This window comes from Oryctolagus cuniculus, chromosome 14 (assembly GCF_964237555.1).
Source record: "Oryctolagus cuniculus chromosome 14, mOryCun1.1, whole genome shotgun sequence".
Lineage (NCBI taxonomy): Eukaryota > Metazoa > Chordata > Mammalia > Lagomorpha > Leporidae > Oryctolagus > Oryctolagus cuniculus.
This window is the reverse complement of record NC_091445.1, coordinates 19,528,163-19,548,216: the sequence shown is the minus strand read 5'-3', so window position 1 is coordinate 19,548,216 and position 20,054 is coordinate 19,528,163. Positions and strand designations below refer to the sequence as shown.

Sequence of the window (20,054 nt, the reverse complement as noted above, 5' to 3'; positions counted from 1 at the left end):
CGCGGTCACTCGCAGGACATGGGGTGTGTGGCCACTTTGTTGGTTTGGCTGGTGCTCCTGTTTGCCCAGGTCCAGATGGGATCATGGAGTTGGCTTGTGTTGGACTTGGCCCATGAGTCTCACGATGTTGACACGACACGAAGTTGTTTATGGTCCACCGGAGGGCCCCGAGGCCTGGCCACTCCCGATGCCAATGGCCACTCTTCTCACTCCCAGCAGGTGCTGGGCTTGTACCCTCTGGGCCCTGGAAGATGTCAGGAGCTTCTTCAGCCGCTCAGCTTGCTCTTCTGCACACACCCCAGGGACATCCCGTCATCCCTGGCGCCACCTCTGGGCTTCTGTCCTCTCTAGAACCTCAGCTCAGATGTCTTTCACTGTCCGGTGAGTCTTTGATGCTTTGAAGGTGTTTCTATGTTTTGTTGGTGTTTAGTTGGAGGCTTGGTCCCATTGCACGGCATGCTGGTACTATGGGACAAAGTGGCCTCCCCTTGTCCCTGTGCCACCTAGGGGATTCCCTAAGCCTCTGTAAAAAGTCTCAAGGGTCTCTCACTTGGGTCCCCAGCCACTGTGGTGAGACGCCTGCTCACTTACAGCAGCTCCACGCGTTGGTGGGCAGACGGCTGGATTGTGTTCACTGCGCTGACACTCCACCTTCCCCAACCAACCCTCCCCCTCTCCTTCAGTTCTGACGTGTGGGGCAGGACCTTCCACCCTATAGAAATTCCAGACCCACATGCTGTCCTCCAATCAATCCGTGAACTAAATAAATGGGGTAGGCTCATGACTGTGCTTTTGAGAGTAGGTTCAAGTTCAATGAGCACCTTTTACCTATGAGGAAGCAGCGGTTCTTTCTCCTCTGGTGTCCTCTCATATGTACCTGTCTTCGTACCTTCCTGAAGCCAACACGGGTAGTACAGTACGTAGGGTGATGGTGAGCAGTGATCAGATAGACAAGTCACAGATTACAGCCCCAGGCCACTTGTGTGCACATTAACACTCATCTCTCTGAGTTTTACTGGAATTTATAACATAAGACTGGTCGCCCCATCCTCAGAACAAAGCAACTTTTAGTAGCCCTATTTACAAAATTTTAATTCCCATCAGTGTCATCTGGTGGCCCAGCAATGAATTCTCTTGAGAAAAGAAAGCAAAAGCAGCAGGAGCGTCATCTAGTGGTAATAACTGTAACTGCAGAAAATCATTTGTAGAGCTGACCCTCTTCAAACAGGTTGTGGAAAATAGACTTCAAAGGAAAGTTTATTTTAATGCAAAAAGTGTAAAATCCATGCCCATGAGAAGTCTTCAAAAAACTCATGGAAAATGCCTATTATGAAAAAACAGCATGGCTTTCAATATTTCTTTTGTAGCAAAATAAGCTTATCTTTTAATTTAATTTCCCCATACTTTCTGAAGTATCCTTATATATCCTATGGCAAATCACATGATCCAAAATGCAAAAATATACCTTTAGATACATTATCATAGGTCTGGGTTGTGCATTGCATTTCTCAAATTCACAACCCAGACCTGTGACAATCAGAAACACAGGTCAACTGGGGTATCTGATATATGAAGTTGAGGTCTGGGGATCTGAACTCACCTGGTTCCATCACTAAACCGACTTGATTGAATAACTATGCTGTTCTGTAGCCTAGGGCAGTGGTTCTCAAAGTGTGGGGCTCCCCACCTCCCAGCATCCCCGGCACCTGAGATGCAAATTCTCAGCTCATTCCACACTGAATTAATCAGAAACTCTGCAGTGGGGCCTAGGAATCTGTATTTTAACAGGCCCTCCAACTGATTTGGATATACACTAAAATGTGAGAATGTTAGTCTAGGTTAGGGACTTAGGGTTTATTATTATTATTAGAGAGGCAGAGACACAGAGACAGAGCTCCTATTGCGGTAAGGACTTTCAAAAGGGAAAGTTAAGGGCCCTCCCAGGACAACAAAAGGGCATTGTACCCTAACCAGTAACTATACATGCATGTGCAACCTTATAGCAAGCTTATAGTGACCCTATGGCCTTAAAGTACCCAATCACAGTGCATGTAACCATATAAGGGAGACAAGGAAACCAAGATAGTACAAGAGGAGGCAATTCCCACTTTGCTCTGGGCTCAATCTTTAGGATGTGAATCCAACTGGGCCTCATGATGGCATGAATATAGCTGCTTCCTGCTAAAAGTCTCAGTGTCTTGTCTTTCTGTTTGAGCACCCGGCAACACTATCCCCCACGTGCTGATACTCTCCCCAAATGTCCACAATGACAGGGGAGGTGGGAGAGGGAAACTGGGAGCTGGCAACTTGGTCCAGGTGGGTGGCAGAGACCCAACCCCCGAGCCATCACCTGCTGCCTCCCAGGGTACATATTAGCAGGAAGCTGGGACCAGGAGCAGAGCTGGGCTTCAAATCCAGGTGTTAGGATGCAGGATGCAAGCATCTCAAGCTGTATCTTAACTGCTAGGCCAAATGTCCATCCCAGGTAAGGATTTTAAATAGAACTGCCTCTCTCTATGTCGCAGCTCCATTCCTTAATGGCTATATGGGCTTAGGGTAGAAGTGCTTCCCTCCAAGTTTGAAATAAAGTTAAAAAAATCCTAGTACAGACCCCACGTGGTTGTTGAGAGAATTAAATGAGGTGGGGTGGTGTTGTGGCACTGACTGTGACAGCAGCATCTCATATCAGAGCCCTGTTTAAGTCCTGGCTGCTCCACTTCTGATCCAGCTCCCTGCTAATGCACCTGGGAAAGCAGCAGAAGATGTTTCAAGTGCTTGAGCCCCTGATGTTAATGTGGGAGACTCGGATGGAGGTCCTGGCTTTGGCCTGGCCAAGACCTGGTTGATACGGCCATTTGGGGAGTGAACTAGAAGTCAAAATATCTCTTTTCTCTTTCTCTCTCTCTTTCTCTCTCTCTTTCTTTTCTTTTCTTTCTTTCTTTTCTTTCTCTCTCTCCCTCCCTCCCTCCCTCTCTGTCTCTGTCTCTCTCTCTCTCACAAACACACACTGCTTTTCAAATAAATGAATACATTTATAGGGGAGAAGATTTCATTAATTTATTTGAGAGATAAAATTACAGGCAAGGAGAAAGAGACAGAGAGAAAGGTCTTCCACCCACTGGTTCCCTCTCCAAATGGTCACAACAGCCTGAGCTGGGCAGATCTGAAGTCAGGAGCCAGGAGCTTCTTTTGGGTCAGCGGCCCAAGCACTTGGGCCATCTTCTACTGCTTTCTCGGGCCATAAGCAGAGAGTTGGATGGGAAATGAAGCAGCCAGGACTCGAACTGGTGCCCATATGGGCTGCCGGAACCACAAACAGATGTTTTACCTACTATACCATAGTACTGGCCCCAAATACATCTTTTAAAAAGAGAGAAAGAGACATGTGTGTGGCCTTGGTCAAAATCCCCCCACAAAGGGAGCCTAAGGCTAAGCTGAGGAAGTGGTGCTTTACTGAAGGGTAAAGTGCACCGTGTTTTCCAGACGGCTGCTCTAATGTAGAAGCCATCCCACACACTCTCAGTATTGAGGTCTCCACTTCCTGCCCTTGAATCTGCATTGACTTTTATCTCTACCTTCAATCACCAGCCTCAGAAGTAACATTGCTTCCCACATTGGACATTCCTTCCTTTTTAATTATGTCTATTATTATTACCAGGCACTTGATGCTAACACTTAATCCTATCTATATGTTCACTTGAACACTCATTTACAGCAGACTCATAGAATGACAATTGCTTTAAGTAACACTCTGACCTCAGAATCAGCCCTTGGATGTGGCTGAAAAGCCCATGAGAGCATTTCAGGCATGGAAAGCCAAGACACTGTGGCAAAAAATATCCTACATGAAGGATCCCTGTGAGTGAGACCCCAGTGGAAAGAAGGGACCATCAAAGAAGGATATACTTTTCTCTGAAGGGAGGAGAAAACTTCCACTTTGCTTATGGCACTGTCTAAACACTGACAGAGTCTGTGGTCATTAAAAGGCTTCCATAGCCTTGGCAGCTCGTGGCAAGAGCCTCAGGTGATCACTGATGTGTCATAAATAAGAGTGTTAATTGGTAAATCAACAACAGGAGTCACTATGCACTAACTCCCCATGTAGGACCTCTGTCCTTAATGAGTTGTAGTATGAAAATTAACGGTAAAACTTGTCTTCAGACAGTACTTTATACATGTGTGTATGTGTGGGTGCAAACTGTTGAAATATTTACTTAATATAGCGTTGCTCTTCAGTATATAAAGTTAATTAAAAATGAATCTTAATGAAGAATGGGATGGGAGAGGGAGTAGAAGGTGGAACAGGAGTGGGGATGGGAGGGTGGGGGGAAGAACCGCTATATTCCTTAAACTGTACCTATGAAATTTGTATTCATTAAATAAAAGTGTTAAAAATAAAAAAGAAGTAACATTGCTTTCCACTGTGGGGTCACAGAGTGGGGATGGCTTCCGTGCCAGGGGAGTGCAGATTGTACGCATCTCTTCCTAATGCTTGGGTCAGTGACTTCCAGTTGGGAGCCTGAAGTTGGTCACAGGGAGTTTTTTTTTTTTTTAATTTTTTTATTATTATTTGACAGGCAGAGTGGACAGTGAGAGAGAGAGACAGAGAGAAAGGTCTTCCTGTGCCGTTGGTTCACCCTCCAATGGCCGCCGCGGCCGGCGCACCGCACTGATCCGATGGCAGGAGCCAGGTACTTATCCTGGTCTCCCATGGGGTGCAGGGCCCAAGTACTTGGGCCATCCTCCACTGCACTCCCTGGCCACAGCAGAGAGCTGGCCTGGAAGAGGGGCAACCGGGACAGAATCCGGCGCCCTGACCGGGACTAGAACCCGGTGTGCTGGCGCCACAAGGTGGAGGATTAGCCTAGTGAGCCGTGGTGCCGGCCAGGGAGTTTTAACACCAGGGAAATCAGCAAATTCTACAAAGAAAGAGCCTTTTTTCCCACCAGAGGAGCTGTTGGATAAATACCCATGCAAGTATTTCCTGGAACTCTGACTTTTGCCATCAGATTTCGTTGTATCAGTGGGGTCTTCAGAAATGGGGGAGGTGGACCTCCCTCCAAATCCATCAAGGTTGGGTACTTTAATCACATTTTAAAAATAGATAATTTGCTACAAGGTGAAGATTTTGAGTGATTTCCTTGTGTCTGTAGGAATATTCAGACACCTTTTCCACTTTTCACTTTTTTTTTTTTTTTAATTTGACAGAGTTATAGACAGTGAGAGAGAGAGACAGAGAGAAAGGCCTTCCTTCCGTTGGTTCACTCCCCAAATGGCCACTACAGCTGGTGCTGCGCCGATCCAAAGCCAGGAGCCAGGTGTTTCCTCCTGGTCTCCCATGTGGGTGCAGGGCCCAAGGACCTGGGCCATCCTCCACTGCCTTCCCAGGCCACAGCAGAGAGCTGGACTGGAAGAGGAACAACCGGGATAGAACTCAGGGCCCATATGGGATTCTGGTGCCGCAGACAGAGGATTAACCAAGTAAGCCACGGCGCCGGCCCCTCCACTTTTCATTTGTTTAGAAGAAGACGTAGGAAGACAGGAGAAACCACACAATTCAGTTTGAGGATAAAGAACCCAGGATTTTGTCAGAGACTGTATCCCACCATTTCAGTTGTGCTTGTTAATTTTTGACTAAAAGACCATAAAAATAGTTCCAAACAGAAGGCACACAGGGAGCTGGTGCAGTGGGTGAAAGCCAGGGCCTACAGCATGACATCCCATTTGGGCACTGGTTCAAGTCCTGGCTGCTCCACTTCCAATCCAGCTCCCTACTAATGCACTTGGGAAAGCAGTGGAAGTTGGCCAAAGTCCTTGGGCCCCTGCACTCACGTGGGAGACCCAGAAGAAGCTCCTGGCCCCTGGCTTCAGATCGGTTCAGCTCCAGCCATTGTGGCCATCTGGGGAATGAAACAGTGGATGGAAGACCTCTCTCACTGTCTCTGCCTCTCTCTATAACTCATTCTTTCAAATAAATAAATAAATAAATAAATAACACACAGAAGGCGAAGAACTAAAATATGTAATATGTTTTAATCCTTAGTGTTTGCAGCTCTCTGCTCAGTTCCCAAATGATTTTCAAATTAATAGCTTACATTTGCAGATAGCTATCAATAAGACACCATTGAACATACATCTTTCTTTTGTTACATTTTTTGAAAGATTTATTTATTTTTTGAAAGAGTTACAGAGAAGGAGAGGTATCAGCAGAAAGAGAGAGACAGAGAGAGACAGAGACAGAAAGGAATCTTCCATCATCTGTTTCACTCCCCAAATAGCCACAATGGCCACGACTGGGCCAGGCCAGATCCAAGAGCTTCATCTGGGTCTCCCCTGTGGATGCAGAGGCCCAAGGACACTCTCAGGCACACTAGCAGGGAGCTCTATCAGAAGTGGAGCATCTGGGATTTGAACCAGCATCCATATGGGATGCCAGTGCTGCAGGTGGCAGTTTTACCCATTACGCCACAGCACCGGCCTCAGACATACATATTTCTATAAATTGGACCTCTGATGAAATAAATCTGGTTTTAATTTATACAAATATGAGTCATTGAGAAGGAAAAATGGTACTGTTCCCTTGTTGAACCTATCAAGTGTTTCCAATATTCTAAGGACATTACTGTTGAACTTGCATGTTCCAGAGGTCTGCCTTTAACCATCAGCTGTGGTGCAGATGATAGGAGAGCATGTTTTTATACCCCTCCAAGGGATTAGATGTCTCTTGGGTAATCAGTGGACTCTTACCATTTTGCTTTACAATTTTCTTATGAAAAAATAACTTGAAAACTTTTTACCTTAGCTAAAACAGGAGTTCTTGGTGTCCTCTGATGGAATGTTTCTGTGTAGTTTGTATCAACCTGGTGCACACAACAAGGTAGCAAAGTAACCACTGCCACTTATCCATATTGAGCAATATGTCATTTCCAATGCACCAGTCAGTCTCTTTGGCATGCTCAGAACATGGGACGTTCCTTTTAGGGGATGAGGAAGTTCCTGTTTGCAATCTCAGGAAAAACACAGAGACACATGAGTCTGTGGCATAAATTAAATAGCATTCATCTCAACTACTGTGTTAATAATGAGGCAATCTTACTACTCTGGAAGGTAACTGTGCCAAATAACCCTTACTTAAATACAAATGAGAGTGGTGACATGGTTCACTAAGCAAACTTCGCCATGTGTATCATTATTGGCAAAGTGCTGCGCCAGGTGCTGCCAGGGAGGCCGAGAGCTCTTGCCCAAAGCATCCTGAGCTTACGTACAGCTGACTGCATGTGTGGATGTACCCGCCACCAGCCAATCACAGTACTACATGTACTGGTGGGCAAATCAAACAGGAAAGTTACCAGCGACAGTGGCAGAATCTCTCCCTGCCCTTCCTACTTTGAGTCACACTTCTTAGAAGCAATCATTTGTATGCCTTTCTGGGTTTTTGTCTTGTTTTCTGATAGTTATTGCTATAATTCTAAATATTTTGAGTTATTGCACATTAAAATAGGTCCCACTGGGGGCTCACTTGGTTAATCCTTCGCCTGTGGCACCGGCATCATATATGGGCACCAGGTTCTGGTCCCAGTTGCTCCTCTTCCAGTCCAGCTCTCTGCTGTGGCCCGGGAAAGCAGTGGAGGATGGCCCAAGTCCTTGGGCCCCTGCACCTGCATGGGAGACCAGGAAGAGGCACCTGGCTCCTGGCTTTGGATTGGCGCAGCGCTGGCCGTGGCGGCCATTTGGGGAGTGAACCAACGGAGGGAAGACCTTTCTCTTTGTCTCTCTCTCTCTCACTGTCTATAACTCTACCTGTAAAATAAAATAAAAAAAAAAAATAGGCCCCACTGACTCTGCTTTGAAGGAAGAAGGGGTAGTTCATTTCTACTCTCCTCCATTTCCCCATCTGATGCCAGATTCTTAATGCTTTTATTTTAGTTCCTCTGTTACCTTTATATCTTTATGCAATACAAGAGTACTCCAACAGGGTCATGGAAAACAGCGTTCAACGATAAGTTTATTTTGGTCCAAAATTTGTTTTTTGAGATTAATGCACAGCTGTTTCATGATCTGCATTTCCGTGAACTTTCTGAAGACCACTTGTGTCTGTAAACCTTGGTCTCTACTCCATCCAAATCAGACTGTGTCTCTTATGCTTGAATGTAGAAGATAACCAGGGCTGCGATGTATGGAGTATTTGCTATATGGCAGACATCGTTTTACCACACGTGTGCAATGACTGCCTTCCTCCAGAGTTAGAGGCTTGTGCTTACACAATTTCTTTTAAAAAATAAGCTTTCTACAAAGGCTGTTTACCCGTGTGGCACACTTGTGAGTCAAAGCTGCACATTTGCGCATTGGATTAGCAGAGCAGACTGGGAATTTGAGTCTGGTGTGCTTGGGGCTGTGAGACTAAACTTGTTAGACAATCATGTAAGGTGATAACCAACCAGCAAATGTCCATAAACTCTTCCACCTCCTCTTTCCCCTCCCCAGATTCTAGCTAAACCTTCTGCAAGTCTTCCATAAACTGCCTCTCACTCAGGGAAACCTTCCTTGACCTCCTTAGACTAGATTATTATTAGGCTATTGCGTCATAAGGGAAGGGGCTGTGTCTGTTTTGTTCAGTGCCAAATCTCAGTAACCAATACAATGTGCTTAGCACACAGTAATTGCTCAATAAATCTGTCAAATGAATATAAGGCTATTACTGCTCTGTAAGTCCAGATTTAAGACCCAAACCCCCAGCACCAATAACACAGGCCTAAATTACGATTTGGATGTGTGAAACCCTGCCAGATGGGTAGATAATTCATTTACAGGGATGCACTTTGTCTCAGTAGGGTATTAATCGTGTAATGGAACACATTCTGTGTCCAAATCACAACTGCCAGGGAAGGGTATTTGACGTAGCAGTTAAGTCACCACTTGGGACACCCAGCTCCCATTTTGGAGTGCCTGGATTTTGCTCCCACCTCCACTTCCTATCCAGATTTCTGTTAATGTGCACCCTCAGAGGTAGCAGGTAATATAGCTCAAGTACTTGTGTCCCTGATACCCACATGGGAGACCATACTGAGTTCTGGGTTTCTGGCTTAACCCAGCTTTTGTGGGCATTTGGGAAGTGAACTAGCAGACTGAAAATCTCTCTCTCCCACCCCCTCTTCTGACTCTCTGCCTTTCAAATAAATGATTTAAAAAAACATACACACAGCTGTCAAACTACAGTCCAGCAAATACTCAGGAGAGATAATATCTTCTATATCAGTTGGACCCTGTTTCAAATTTCGCATGTGAAAATCCTGCCAAGCATTCACACAGCCCACTTGACCTTCTGGCTCAGGTCAACAGAGTCATAGCAGCCAGGCAAAGCTAAGAACACCACAAACACTACTTGGTTTGCTGAACAGTTGACAAAGCACTTTCACCTGGATTATGTCATGGGCCCTTAGGACAATTTAGCACATAAATTATGGGAGGCCTTATCTCTTTACAGATGAGAAAATGGAAGCTCAATGAGTTTAAATGACTTTCTGGAGTCTTTTTAAAAAAGATTTATTTATTTATTTGAAATGCAGACTTAGAGAGAAAGAGAGAGAGAGAGAGAGAGAGAGAGCGCAAGCGAGCTTGCTTTTCCATCTGCTGGTTCACTCCCCAAACGTCTGTGATGGCCAGTACTGGGCGAGGCTGAAGCCAGGAGCCAGGAATTCCACCTTGGTCTCCTACCTGAGTGCAGGGGTGCAAACTCTTAGGCCAGCTTCTGCTGTTTTCCCAGGCACATTCGTAGAGAGCTGGATCGGAGGGAGAGCAGCCAGGACTTGAACCGGCTCTCATATGGGATGTTACTATCACAGGCATCAGCTTAACCTGCTGTGCCACAATGCTGGTCCTGCTTGCTGGAATCTTAACAGGCCTGGGAGAAATAGCAAGGCGTAGGTGTCCCATCTGTCCAGGGCTTTCTCCACATTACTGTGCAGCAGGCAGGACACTGAGTGTCCCTGGAAAGATTCAAGTAGGGAATCCACAGAGGAAAACATACCTCTTTGCTTCAGCCAGTCTGGTGTCCCAGGACCAACAGCTCAGGAGCCTGAAGCAGCACCCTGGCTGGAAGAACTGTTCCCTAGGCTCAGCACGCAGTAGCGGGAGAGAGACATTGGCCATGTAGAGCTGGGAGAGGGACCCCTGCTGTCCCAGTGCCCTGTTTCTCTGAATGACTTTTTGTCCCAGTGGAAAGCCCCAGGAGCAGCCTACCAGGCACAAGAACATTCCTGCTGGGCTTGCAACTCAACCCAGCAAACATCATCAACTGCCTAAGAGATGGGATCAGTGCAAGTCACTTGGTGGACAGAGAGGAATAAACAGGTCTGCTCCGTGGTGTGTGTGTGTGTGTGTGTGTGTGTAGCACTGGGGCTGATCTAGTCCTGAGTCTGCACATTGCATGTCCAGGCTTATAGGATAGAACCCAGGGGACCAGGGTAGTGGGGTAAGGAAGAAAATAAAAAGAACCAGAGAGAAAATTACCAACAGTCACATCCCAAGCATAAAGCCAAGGTCAAGTCCCCAGGATGTGTTCTCAGCAGGTCACTGAGCAAGGGTGGAAGGAGGAGGGAGCATGAGAGAGCAAGAACCGGCGAGTTTCACCTTTTGCACTTGGAGGCACAGCAACCAACACATTTTGAAGGCACAATGTTCCAGGCCAGGCTTGTTGATGCTGATCTGTGGGTGTGAACCCGGGACACAGGGGAGGTTAGAGATGATGAAAACACCTTGCCAGCCTCCTCAGGTATCCTTTGCTTTCTCACTTTTATTCCCTCGCTGCTCTTCTCTTCTGGGTCTGGAATATTAGCCGTAGTCACTGTGTCCTTACTCCGTCCAGGCAGCACCTGCAACAGGGCGATGCTGGCAAGGCAGGGCTTGATGCACTCCAGGACTCCACGACTGGAGGAAAGCACTGTCTCTCAGACTTAACATTCAGAGGCAACTCCGAGAAACACTCAGTGTTCTGTGGCTTAAATCCCCAGGTCGAGTGGCTGTCCTTGGCTGTCAGGTCATCAGTTCAAGGTGATTTAGGTACAGCAAACTGAAGCAGAGGTTTACAGTTGTTAGCATGGCTCAGTGTTCGCTGCAAAAAAACTAATCAGATGCAGAATTATCTCCCCCAGTTACTCATCTGCAGAACCACTTTGGTGGAGGACAGTTGAGCTTCTTTGTCCCTCCAACCTGCTGTTTCCTGCTCTGGCTCACTCACCTTCCCACCTCCTTCCACCCTTGCTGAATGGCCTGCTGTGAACCCACCTTGGGAACTTGACCTTGGCTTTTTTCTTTGGATGTGAGTGTTGGTGTTTCCTTTCCAATTCCATTTATTTTCTCCCTTACCCACTACCCTGCCTCCCAGGCTCTTCTCTCTAGACCTGGACATACGTAGAATCAGGGACTAAAGTCACTGAAATATAAAATATGTTTTTAAAAATATTTATCTATCTATTATCCATCTCTATTTCTATCTCTATCTCTATCTATTTGAAAGGCAGAGTGACAGAGAGAGGGAGATCTTTCTACTGATTAACTCCCCAAGTGACTGCAAGGCCGGTGTTGGGCAAGGCCAAATCCAGGAGTCTAGAATTCCACCCTCGTTTCCCACAAAGCTGCCAGGAAGCTGGATTGAAAGTGGGGCAGCCAGCCTGGACGCAAACTGGAACTCTGATGTGGGATGCAGCTGTGTCTTAACCCACTGCACTGCAGTGCCAGTCCCTACAACATGTTTTCTCCCCCAATCTGTGACTTTCAAATTTAAGGTCACTCTGAAGCAGTGGTAAACAGTACTTTGTGATTGCTGGGGTTTCGCTCCTAACTCAGAATCAGGAGGCATAGACCTCTGAGCAACTGGAAAGGGCTGCCTGGAGGGGAGCCTCACACTTGGACTTCTTGGTGGCATAACCTTGAGGAAGTGACTCATTTCTCCGTGCTCTGGATCCTCTTCTGTGCAGAGGGAGCGAGCATGATACATGGCTTCACAGGGTTGTGTTGGAAGATTTGCCTGTTTCTGTAATTTGTATCACACTTCCTTTCACAAAAAAACCTGACAGTTTCCTATGAGTAAGACCTTGTGCTAATGCTGAGAATAAACTCATCGCAAGATGAAGTTCTTTCCTTAAGGCAGTCACTTTTAGTAGAGAGAAACATCAAATAAGGGGCTAGTGTTGTGGCATAGTGGGTAAAGCCACTGCCTGTGTCACCCGTATCCCCTATGGACACCAGTTCATCTCCTGGCTGCTCCATTTCCAATCCAGCTTCCTGCTAATGTGCCTGGGAAAGCAGCAGAAGATGGCTCAAGTACTTGGGTTCCTACCACCCATCTGAGAGATCTGGAAGGAGCTCCTGGCTCCTGGCTTCAGTCTGGCCCAGCCCTAGCCATTGGAGCCATTTGGGGAGTGAATCAGCAAATAGAAAATCTCTCTCTCTCTCTCTCTCTCTCTCTAACTGCCTTTCAAATAAGTAAAAAAAAAAAAAAATGCACAGAATGGCTCATAATTTCTCTCTTCAAACTGACATTCTTCGAGCATATTTCAAAACGTGATCATTAGCAGGAAGAGGAGACCCTCCTCTGTCATCCCAGGGACAGCTGCAGCCGTACACAGTGGTCCCCCACACTGCTGGGGAACAGACCCACTCTTCTCAGATAGTCTCCTGAACTTGCTTCTCCATGTCCTACCTCAACTCCCGATGCAAACATCTCGACATTGTCACTCCCAAGTCCATGCAGTGGTTTCCTGGACGAAGGTTGCAGCAAATGAAATGTCCCCCATAACATGACATTTGCAACGAGGTCTGAGCTAAGGGTAGTATGGAAAATACTTGATCATCCGTACTGTGCATGTACCACAGGCCAGTTGCATGGCTGCCACCTTAGTGCAGGGCAAGAGCAGGACACCCAGTTAGGTCACAGCTTGCTTCTGGTAGATGAAGTCCACAGTGGAGTAAGGAAGTCTCAGAGGAGGAGCTAGGGAGACCAGGATGATGGAGTAGACACTGTGGGGCTCAGGGAAATAGCACAGAAGTGTTTCAACATGTGAGAAACTTGGGACAGCTCCCCTGGTGCACACCTGCTCAGGATTAGCCCTGGTTTTGACACTCATCAATGGTTGGTGACCTGGGGAACTACTTGGCTGTCCTGTTTTTCAGTCCAGCTCTGGGGTTCAAGGAAAGTGAGAGGAGGTGGGCATAAAGGGAGACAGACAAGTCACAACCTAGGTTAAGTCACCACCTAGTTCAAGTCTTGGCTGCTCCACTTCTGATCCAACTCCCTGCTAATGTGCCTGGGAAAGCAGCAGAGGATGGCCCAAGTGCTTGGGCCCCTACACCCACGTGGGAGGCCTGGAGGAGGCTCCTGGCTTCTGGACCAGCCCAGTTCTGGCCGGCCATTGCAGACATCTGGGGAGTGAACCAGAGGACAAAAGATCTCTCTCTTTTTCTCCTCCTCTCTCTGAAACTTTGAATTTCAAGTAAATAAATAAATCTTAAGAAAAATAAGTCACAGGTGATATGTTTATATTCGAGAAGGAAAATACATACTGTGTACATGTATGTATTTGCACAACTTTTAAAAGAATCAAAAGTTACCTCCCCTGTATCTTTTTTAATGTTTAAGATTATTAATTGGGGACCGGCGCTGTGGCGTAGCAGGTTAAGCCACTGCCTGTTGTGCCGGTATCCCTTGTGGGCGCTGGTTTGAGTCTCGGCTGCTGCACTTCCCATCCAGGTCTCTGCTATGGCCTGGGAAAGCAGTAGAAGATGGCCCAAGTCCTTGAGGCCCCTGCACCTGCGTGGGAGACCCCGAGGGGGCTCCTGGCTCCTGACTTTGGATCAGCACAGCTCTGGCCTTTGCAGCCAACTGGGGAGTGAACCATGGGATGGCAGACCTCTCTCTCTGTCTCTCCTCTCTCTGTGTAACACTGACTTTCAAATAAATAAATAAATCTTTAAAATAAATAAATAAAATTATTAATTGTATTTATTTGAAAGAGACTGAGTGAGAGGCATATCTCCCATGTGCTGAATCACTCCCCAAGTGCTTGCAATGGCTGGGGCCAGGCCAGGTTGAAGCTGGAAGCCAAGAACTCAGTCACTCTCTCGGGGTCTCCCATGTGATGGCAAGAACTCAGCTGCTTGAGCCATCGCCCCTTGTCTCCCAGGGTGTGTATTATGAAGCAGAGCTAGACTCAAACCCAGGCACTGCAATAGAGAATACAGATGTCCCAGGTGGAGGCTTAACCACTCTGCCAAATGCCTGCCCCTCCTCCTGTATGCTTCTACCCACTTTACCTACAAGGCCTCACAGGAGCTGTGCTGGGACTGAGGTTCCCTGGACTGTGAAAGCAGATCTTGCCTTACTTGAGCGGTAAGGTAATTAGGAGAGACCTGGAAATGTTCCAAGGGTGGCCAAACTCTGCTGCAACTGCGTCTGGTAGTGAGGCAACCTTGGAAAAATGTCGTCACCCATTCTGGTGTGGGGAGCAAATTGCTTGGTTTCTGTAAGTCACAGATTGCCCTAAAATCATGGGTTGCTTTGCAATCAGTAGGGAAGCCCCACAGGGAGGGTTACTGGGCTGAGGGTTTCTTTTCTTCCTCCAAGGCCTTGCTTGTGCACAGTTGTCTCAAGCAGGAGAGACATACGTGTCCTGTGACAGTATAGTTTTGACAGAATTGTTTACATTCTTACAACTCAATTGCTTCGGATATCTGTTCAACTTTCCCACATCTTAATCATTTAGAACATTTCTTATTACTGATTGGAAGTAGTTTTTCTACAGGAAATGGGGCTTGATGGTGAGTGTCATAGTTATGATTCGGGTCATCATAATGAAAATGCAAACATCCAGTCTGTTCTTCCACAGTGTGTGTCTCTTTAGCACTCATCAACTCCTGTGTGGTGGGTAAATGGGACAAGAGGTTAGTGGAGCAGTAGAAGTTGTGTAGATTCATGCAGCCACACTGCCTCACAAACAGAACAACCTACTTACAGCAGATTAAAACTTCCAGATAAATGCTCTGTATCCTGCAGAAATGTGACTTGTTTAGTGGCTTCAAGAACTGCTGGAGTTTTTGTTATGTTAAGCTCTCTGGGGGTTCCAACTGGTGATAAACAAGCCTGGAGGTATTTCCTTCACATCAAAAGAAAAATTAATGATAAATGAGAGTACCCGGGCATTGTGTTTTAAATTTTGATTGAGCTGATTTCCATAAAACTGTCTCCAAGGACGTTCATTGCTGGAGGAAGGAAGCTGGACTCCATGGCAAAAGGAATAACTAGTTGGAATGACTGAAATTCTATAGCAAATGTCCATGAAGTTTAAACACGCGAGTACAATTTCTCACCAGGATCCTAATTAGTGGTGTAACAGTGCTGATTTCAAAGAAGCATTGAGTTTTGAACATTCTGCCCTGAATAATATTATCTCCGTAGGCCTTGTTATTTTTAGTGTGCAATTTTTGCAAAATGTGTGATTCTCCAGGAACACATCAGTGGTGTTATTGTGAGATGCCTGTATTTGACACCTGAACAGCAGAGGTTCAAATAAAAAACAAGGGTTCTCAGGGCTCATTGACAACATTGGCCTTCAGTGATCGGAGTGCAAGGGTTGAGCCAAAGTATCAGACTCAGAACTGAGTTATAAACTGCTATGATCCCAGATTGCTTCCACTGAGGTGGTGTCTCTCAAACCCAGCTTTTATCCACCCCGCGAATGTACATTGCACTCTCCTATACAATTGCAATTGCTACCATTATTAAGAGCCTGCACTGTCTTGCTTTATTTCTTAGAACGCTTAGGTGTATCCAGGTGCATTCAAGTAGGTTGATTTCAGAAATGTAGAACCATATCCTCGTACCTTAGGTGCTCAGCTCACCAACCAAGGTTTAAAGTAGTACATGGGGAGGATGGTCTTTCTAAAGCCACAGGTCACGGTGAGTTCCAAGTTCACACCCTCTACTGGCCAGTGTGGGGAAGGAGTTGTGCTCTGCTCGGTTTGTACCTTGTGTATACTGTGAATGAATACAACCCGTATTACCCAGAGGCTTGTTGGGGGAAGATGTGTTCACTGAACCATGCTGCTTGTAGCTGTGGCTGTTAGCTAGGAAGCACCTTCACACCTCCCAGTTTCTGACATGTGTGTGCACTCACTTCTGATTAGAGATACATAGACAAGGCACTGATGCTGACTTCGGGAGTGCTTTTCCAAACCATGTACTGTACATATTCTTTTAATAAAAAATGATTTGGCGGCAGGTGGCAGGCATTATGACACAGTGGTTTAAGCTGCCTGCCATGCCACATACCATATGAGTGACAGTTCACGTCTTGGCTATTCCACTTCTGATCCAGCTTCCTGCTAATGTGCCTGGGAAGGCAGTGGAAGATGGCCGAAGTGCTTGGACCTCTGTCACCCACATAGGAGACCTGGACAGAGTCCTGGCTCCTGGCTTCCAGCTGTTTGGGGAGTGAACCAGTAGATGGAAGATTGCTTTCTCTTTCTGTCTCTCCCTCTCTCTGTCACATGCTTTTCAAAGAAATTAAATAAATTTAAAAAATATTTATTTGCAAAGTGGAGAGTGAGACAGAAAGAGAGAAAGATCTCCCCACCCTCTGTTTGACTCCCCTTTTGCCTGCAACAGCTGGGGCTGAGCCAGGCCAAAGCCAAGAGCCAGGAACTCTATCAAGTTTCCCACATGGTTGTTAAGGTACCAACCACTTGAGCCAGAGTGTGCATTAGCAGGAAGCTGGAGCTGGAAGTGGAGTCAGGACTCGAACCCAGGCACTGTGATGCAGGTGTCCCAAGTGGTGCCTCAGCTTGTGCACTGAATGCCTGCTCCTGTAGGGTGTATATGCTTCATGGGTGTGAGGCTAAGGCCAGTTCAGTTTCTCTGTCTTGGCCTCCGATGTGCGTGTTTACTTACAAACTTCTGATCTATTTCGCCACAGTCTAGATCCTGAAGTCTGTTTGGCCCATGGGTTGTTTTGGACTAGAGCAGAGAGCAAACAGCCTCTCCCCTGGGGCCAGAGGCCACTAAGGTCCTGTACTTAGAGAACTGCTTGGCCCTTCCTTCCTCGGAAGACTTCCAGGGTTGAAGGCTGACTTGCACTTTGTTTTGGCAGAGCCTCTGGCCTTGACCCCTTACCTACCCTACTCTGTATCTGTTGAAAGAACTGATCTGGACACACCCTGTCTGCTCAGCTCAGTCTCACAACCCGGCCCCTGAAATGCATCAAGGAGCACGCTTTCCAACCACCTAAGAGAAATGTTTTAAGAAAATATCTTTACAAAACCAACTGTACAGTCATCTACAATCTGCACTATGTCAGTCCACTTTACTGTGGGGTCAATACCTTCATTTTTCATGGTGGATGAATCGTAAGTTAAGACAATTTAAAATAGTTTAGTTGTGAGAATTCCTGCAGCATGCGCAGAACTGAGATTAAATTTAAGGCAATAATAATCCCCTGTCAGGAGAAAATGAATCTGTTCATCAGGGTACTTCATTTGAAAGTAATTGAGTCACCATTTCTGTTCACATTACCATCTGAACATTGAGAAACCAAATTAAAAACTATGAGCTTGTAAGATAATTTTCTGAAAAGTTTAACTGTCAGACTTGAATATGAGACTTTGCATCTAAAATATACACTGTTCTTTCAAAAGCAGGAAAACTTTACATTTATGGAAATATGACACTATTTGTGTTATTGTTAAATAGTGGCATTACATCCTGTCCTTAAGTTTTAACTAGGACATTTTGAGAATGGATTTTTTTTCTTTCCAATATTTCTTCTAATCCAAACCTAAGAACGTAACTTTTCCTTTTTATATTATTTATTTATTTGAGAGTAGAGTTATAGACAGAGAGGGAGAAACAGAGAGAGAGGTCTTCCATCTGCTGGTTCACTCACTAAATGGCTGCAACAGCCAGAGCTGGGCAGATCTGAAGCCAGGAGCCAGGAGCTTCTTCCAGGTCTCCCACGTGGGTGCAGGGGCCCAAGCACTTGGGCCATCTTCCACTGCTTTCCCAGGCCATAGCAGAGAGCTGGATCTGAAGAGGAGCAGCTGGGACTCAAACAAGGGATGGCAGTGCTGCAGGTGGAGGCTTAGCCTACTACACCACAGTGCTGGTTGTAAAACATAACTTTTGAGGCCACAAACCTAGATATGGAAAAATCATATTAACTTTTTTCTATAACTGACTTCTATCTTGAATCCCAAATCCATCCAGTGATGGAGAGCTGGCTTTAAAAATTCAGTATCATAAAAAAAAAATTTAAAGCAAGCATTCCTCAGCTGATTCTAGGATTCTATGTTTCTCCTTCAGGGTTTATTTTTCTATAGGTGGTGTTGAGCAGGCTTTGTGTTACACACCGATAGGGGCAGTTGAAGCAGGGCCCTGGTCTCAAGTCAGCATTCATTCTTGTTGGCACCCCTTCTCACAAAAGCCATATTATTCATTGATGTTATCTCTGCCGGATTCCACACTCCTGGGTATCTGAGGAGACTTCAGAAAGTTCATGGAGGGCGGCACTGTGGTGTAGCGGGTAAAGCTGCTGCCTGCAGCACCGGCATCCCATATGGGCACCGGTTCAAGACCCAGCTGCTCCACTTCCGATCCAGCTCTCTGCTATGGCCTGGGAAAACAGTGGAAGATGGCCCAAGTCCTTGGGCCCCTGCACCTGTGTGGGAGACCCGGAAGAAGCTCCTGGCTCCTGGCTTTGGATTGGCACAGCTCTGGCCATTGAGGTCAACTGGGGAGTGAACCAGCAGATGGAAGACCTCTCTCTCTCTCTCTGTGCTTCTACTTCTCTCTGTGTGTAACTCTGACTTTCAGATAAATAAATAAATCTTTAAAAAAAAAGTTCATGTAAAATTCATATTGTAAAAAAAAAACTGCATGTGGATATCATTTTTTTTTTTTGCAGCCAAACAACTTACTCATTTCTTTTAACTCCGTTTTTCCACAAATTTTTTGAAGTAGCCTGGTCTCAGGCCAGAGCATTCCAGAGCCCCTGTCCTTGTGGCATCAGATGAGGAACTCCAATGGCCTTGGTCACCATAATAGAAGACGACGGGTGGGTGGGGGGCCGGTGCTGTGGCATAGTGGGTAAAGCCACCTCCTGCAGTGCCAGCATCCCATATGGGCACCAGTTTGAGCCCTATCTGCTCTGCTTCTGATCCAGCTCTCTGCTGTGGCCTGGGAAAACAGTGGAAGATGGCCCACGTCCTTGGGCTCCTGCACCCACATGGGAGACCTGGAGGAGGCTCCTGGCTTCAGATCAGCCCAGCTCCAGCCGTTGTGGCCACTTGAGGAGTGAACCAGCTGATGGAAGATCTCTCTCTCTCTCTTTCTCCCTCTGCCTCTCTGTAACTCTGCCTTTCAAATAAATAAACAAATCTTTTAAAAAAGATAAAAGGAATGAGGAAGTTGGAAATGGATCCTGCCTCACCTTTCCCCACAGAGACTTCAGTGAGCCTCTGTTGGACAAATGAATGAGAATGAGTGGATGACTTCCTGGCCACCTGTTTGAGGGCCAGGGAGGCCTTAGCGCCCTCCCCATAATGACAAGCAGGACCTGTTTATTGTCGCTCCCCTTCCCCCAAGGTTGCTGGAGGACTTGCTGCCTGCTTTCCCCACCCACTGTCCAGTCTGTACTGTCCTTGCCCTCGAGCGTCCTGGCTTCTTCTTCCTTTGCATGTCCCTGGCTCTTGTCCCTGTGCCTCTGCGCCTTGACTTTCCTGAATCGCCCTTTTCAGCCAGAGCCATCACCACTGCGGGCCCCAGCATGTAGCCCATGACTGAAATATTTGGCTCCCCTGGCCTGCACCTGTGCCCACATTGGAGCGGCCTGGCCTGTGCATGTGCGCCTCCACACTGGAGTGGCCTTTTGCAGCAAATTGTTCTGTTGCAGTGGTCAAGAGGCAGATTTCCAGAACACAGAGTCAGCACTCACCGTCCTGCAAAATCAGAGTCTGGGGGTTGGTGTGCCGCGCCATGCCTGTAGGTTATTTGAACGCAAATTCATAAA

The 20,054-nt window shown here is 46.6% G+C and overlaps 2 long non-coding RNA genes across 2 annotated transcripts in view; one reads left to right on the top strand and one right to left on the bottom strand.

Moving 5' to 3' along the window:
• LOC138845142 (uncharacterized) overlaps positions 1-7,635 on the bottom strand; it is a 43,746-nt gene extending 36,111 nt beyond the window's left edge. The window contains exon 1 of the long non-coding RNA XR_011381935.1: positions 6,798-7,635. This is a non-coding gene — a long non-coding RNA (uncharacterized lncRNA). The remainder of the gene's footprint in view (positions 1-6,797) is intronic.
• LOC138845143 (uncharacterized) overlaps positions 1-19,441 on the top strand; it is a 45,216-nt gene extending 25,775 nt beyond the window's left edge. Inside the window, exons 3-4 of the long non-coding RNA XR_011381936.1 lie at positions 220-381; positions 19,209-19,441. This is a non-coding gene — a long non-coding RNA (uncharacterized lncRNA). The remainder of the gene's footprint in view (positions 1-219; positions 382-19,208) is intronic.
• Positions 19,442-20,054: the final 613 nt, after the last annotated feature.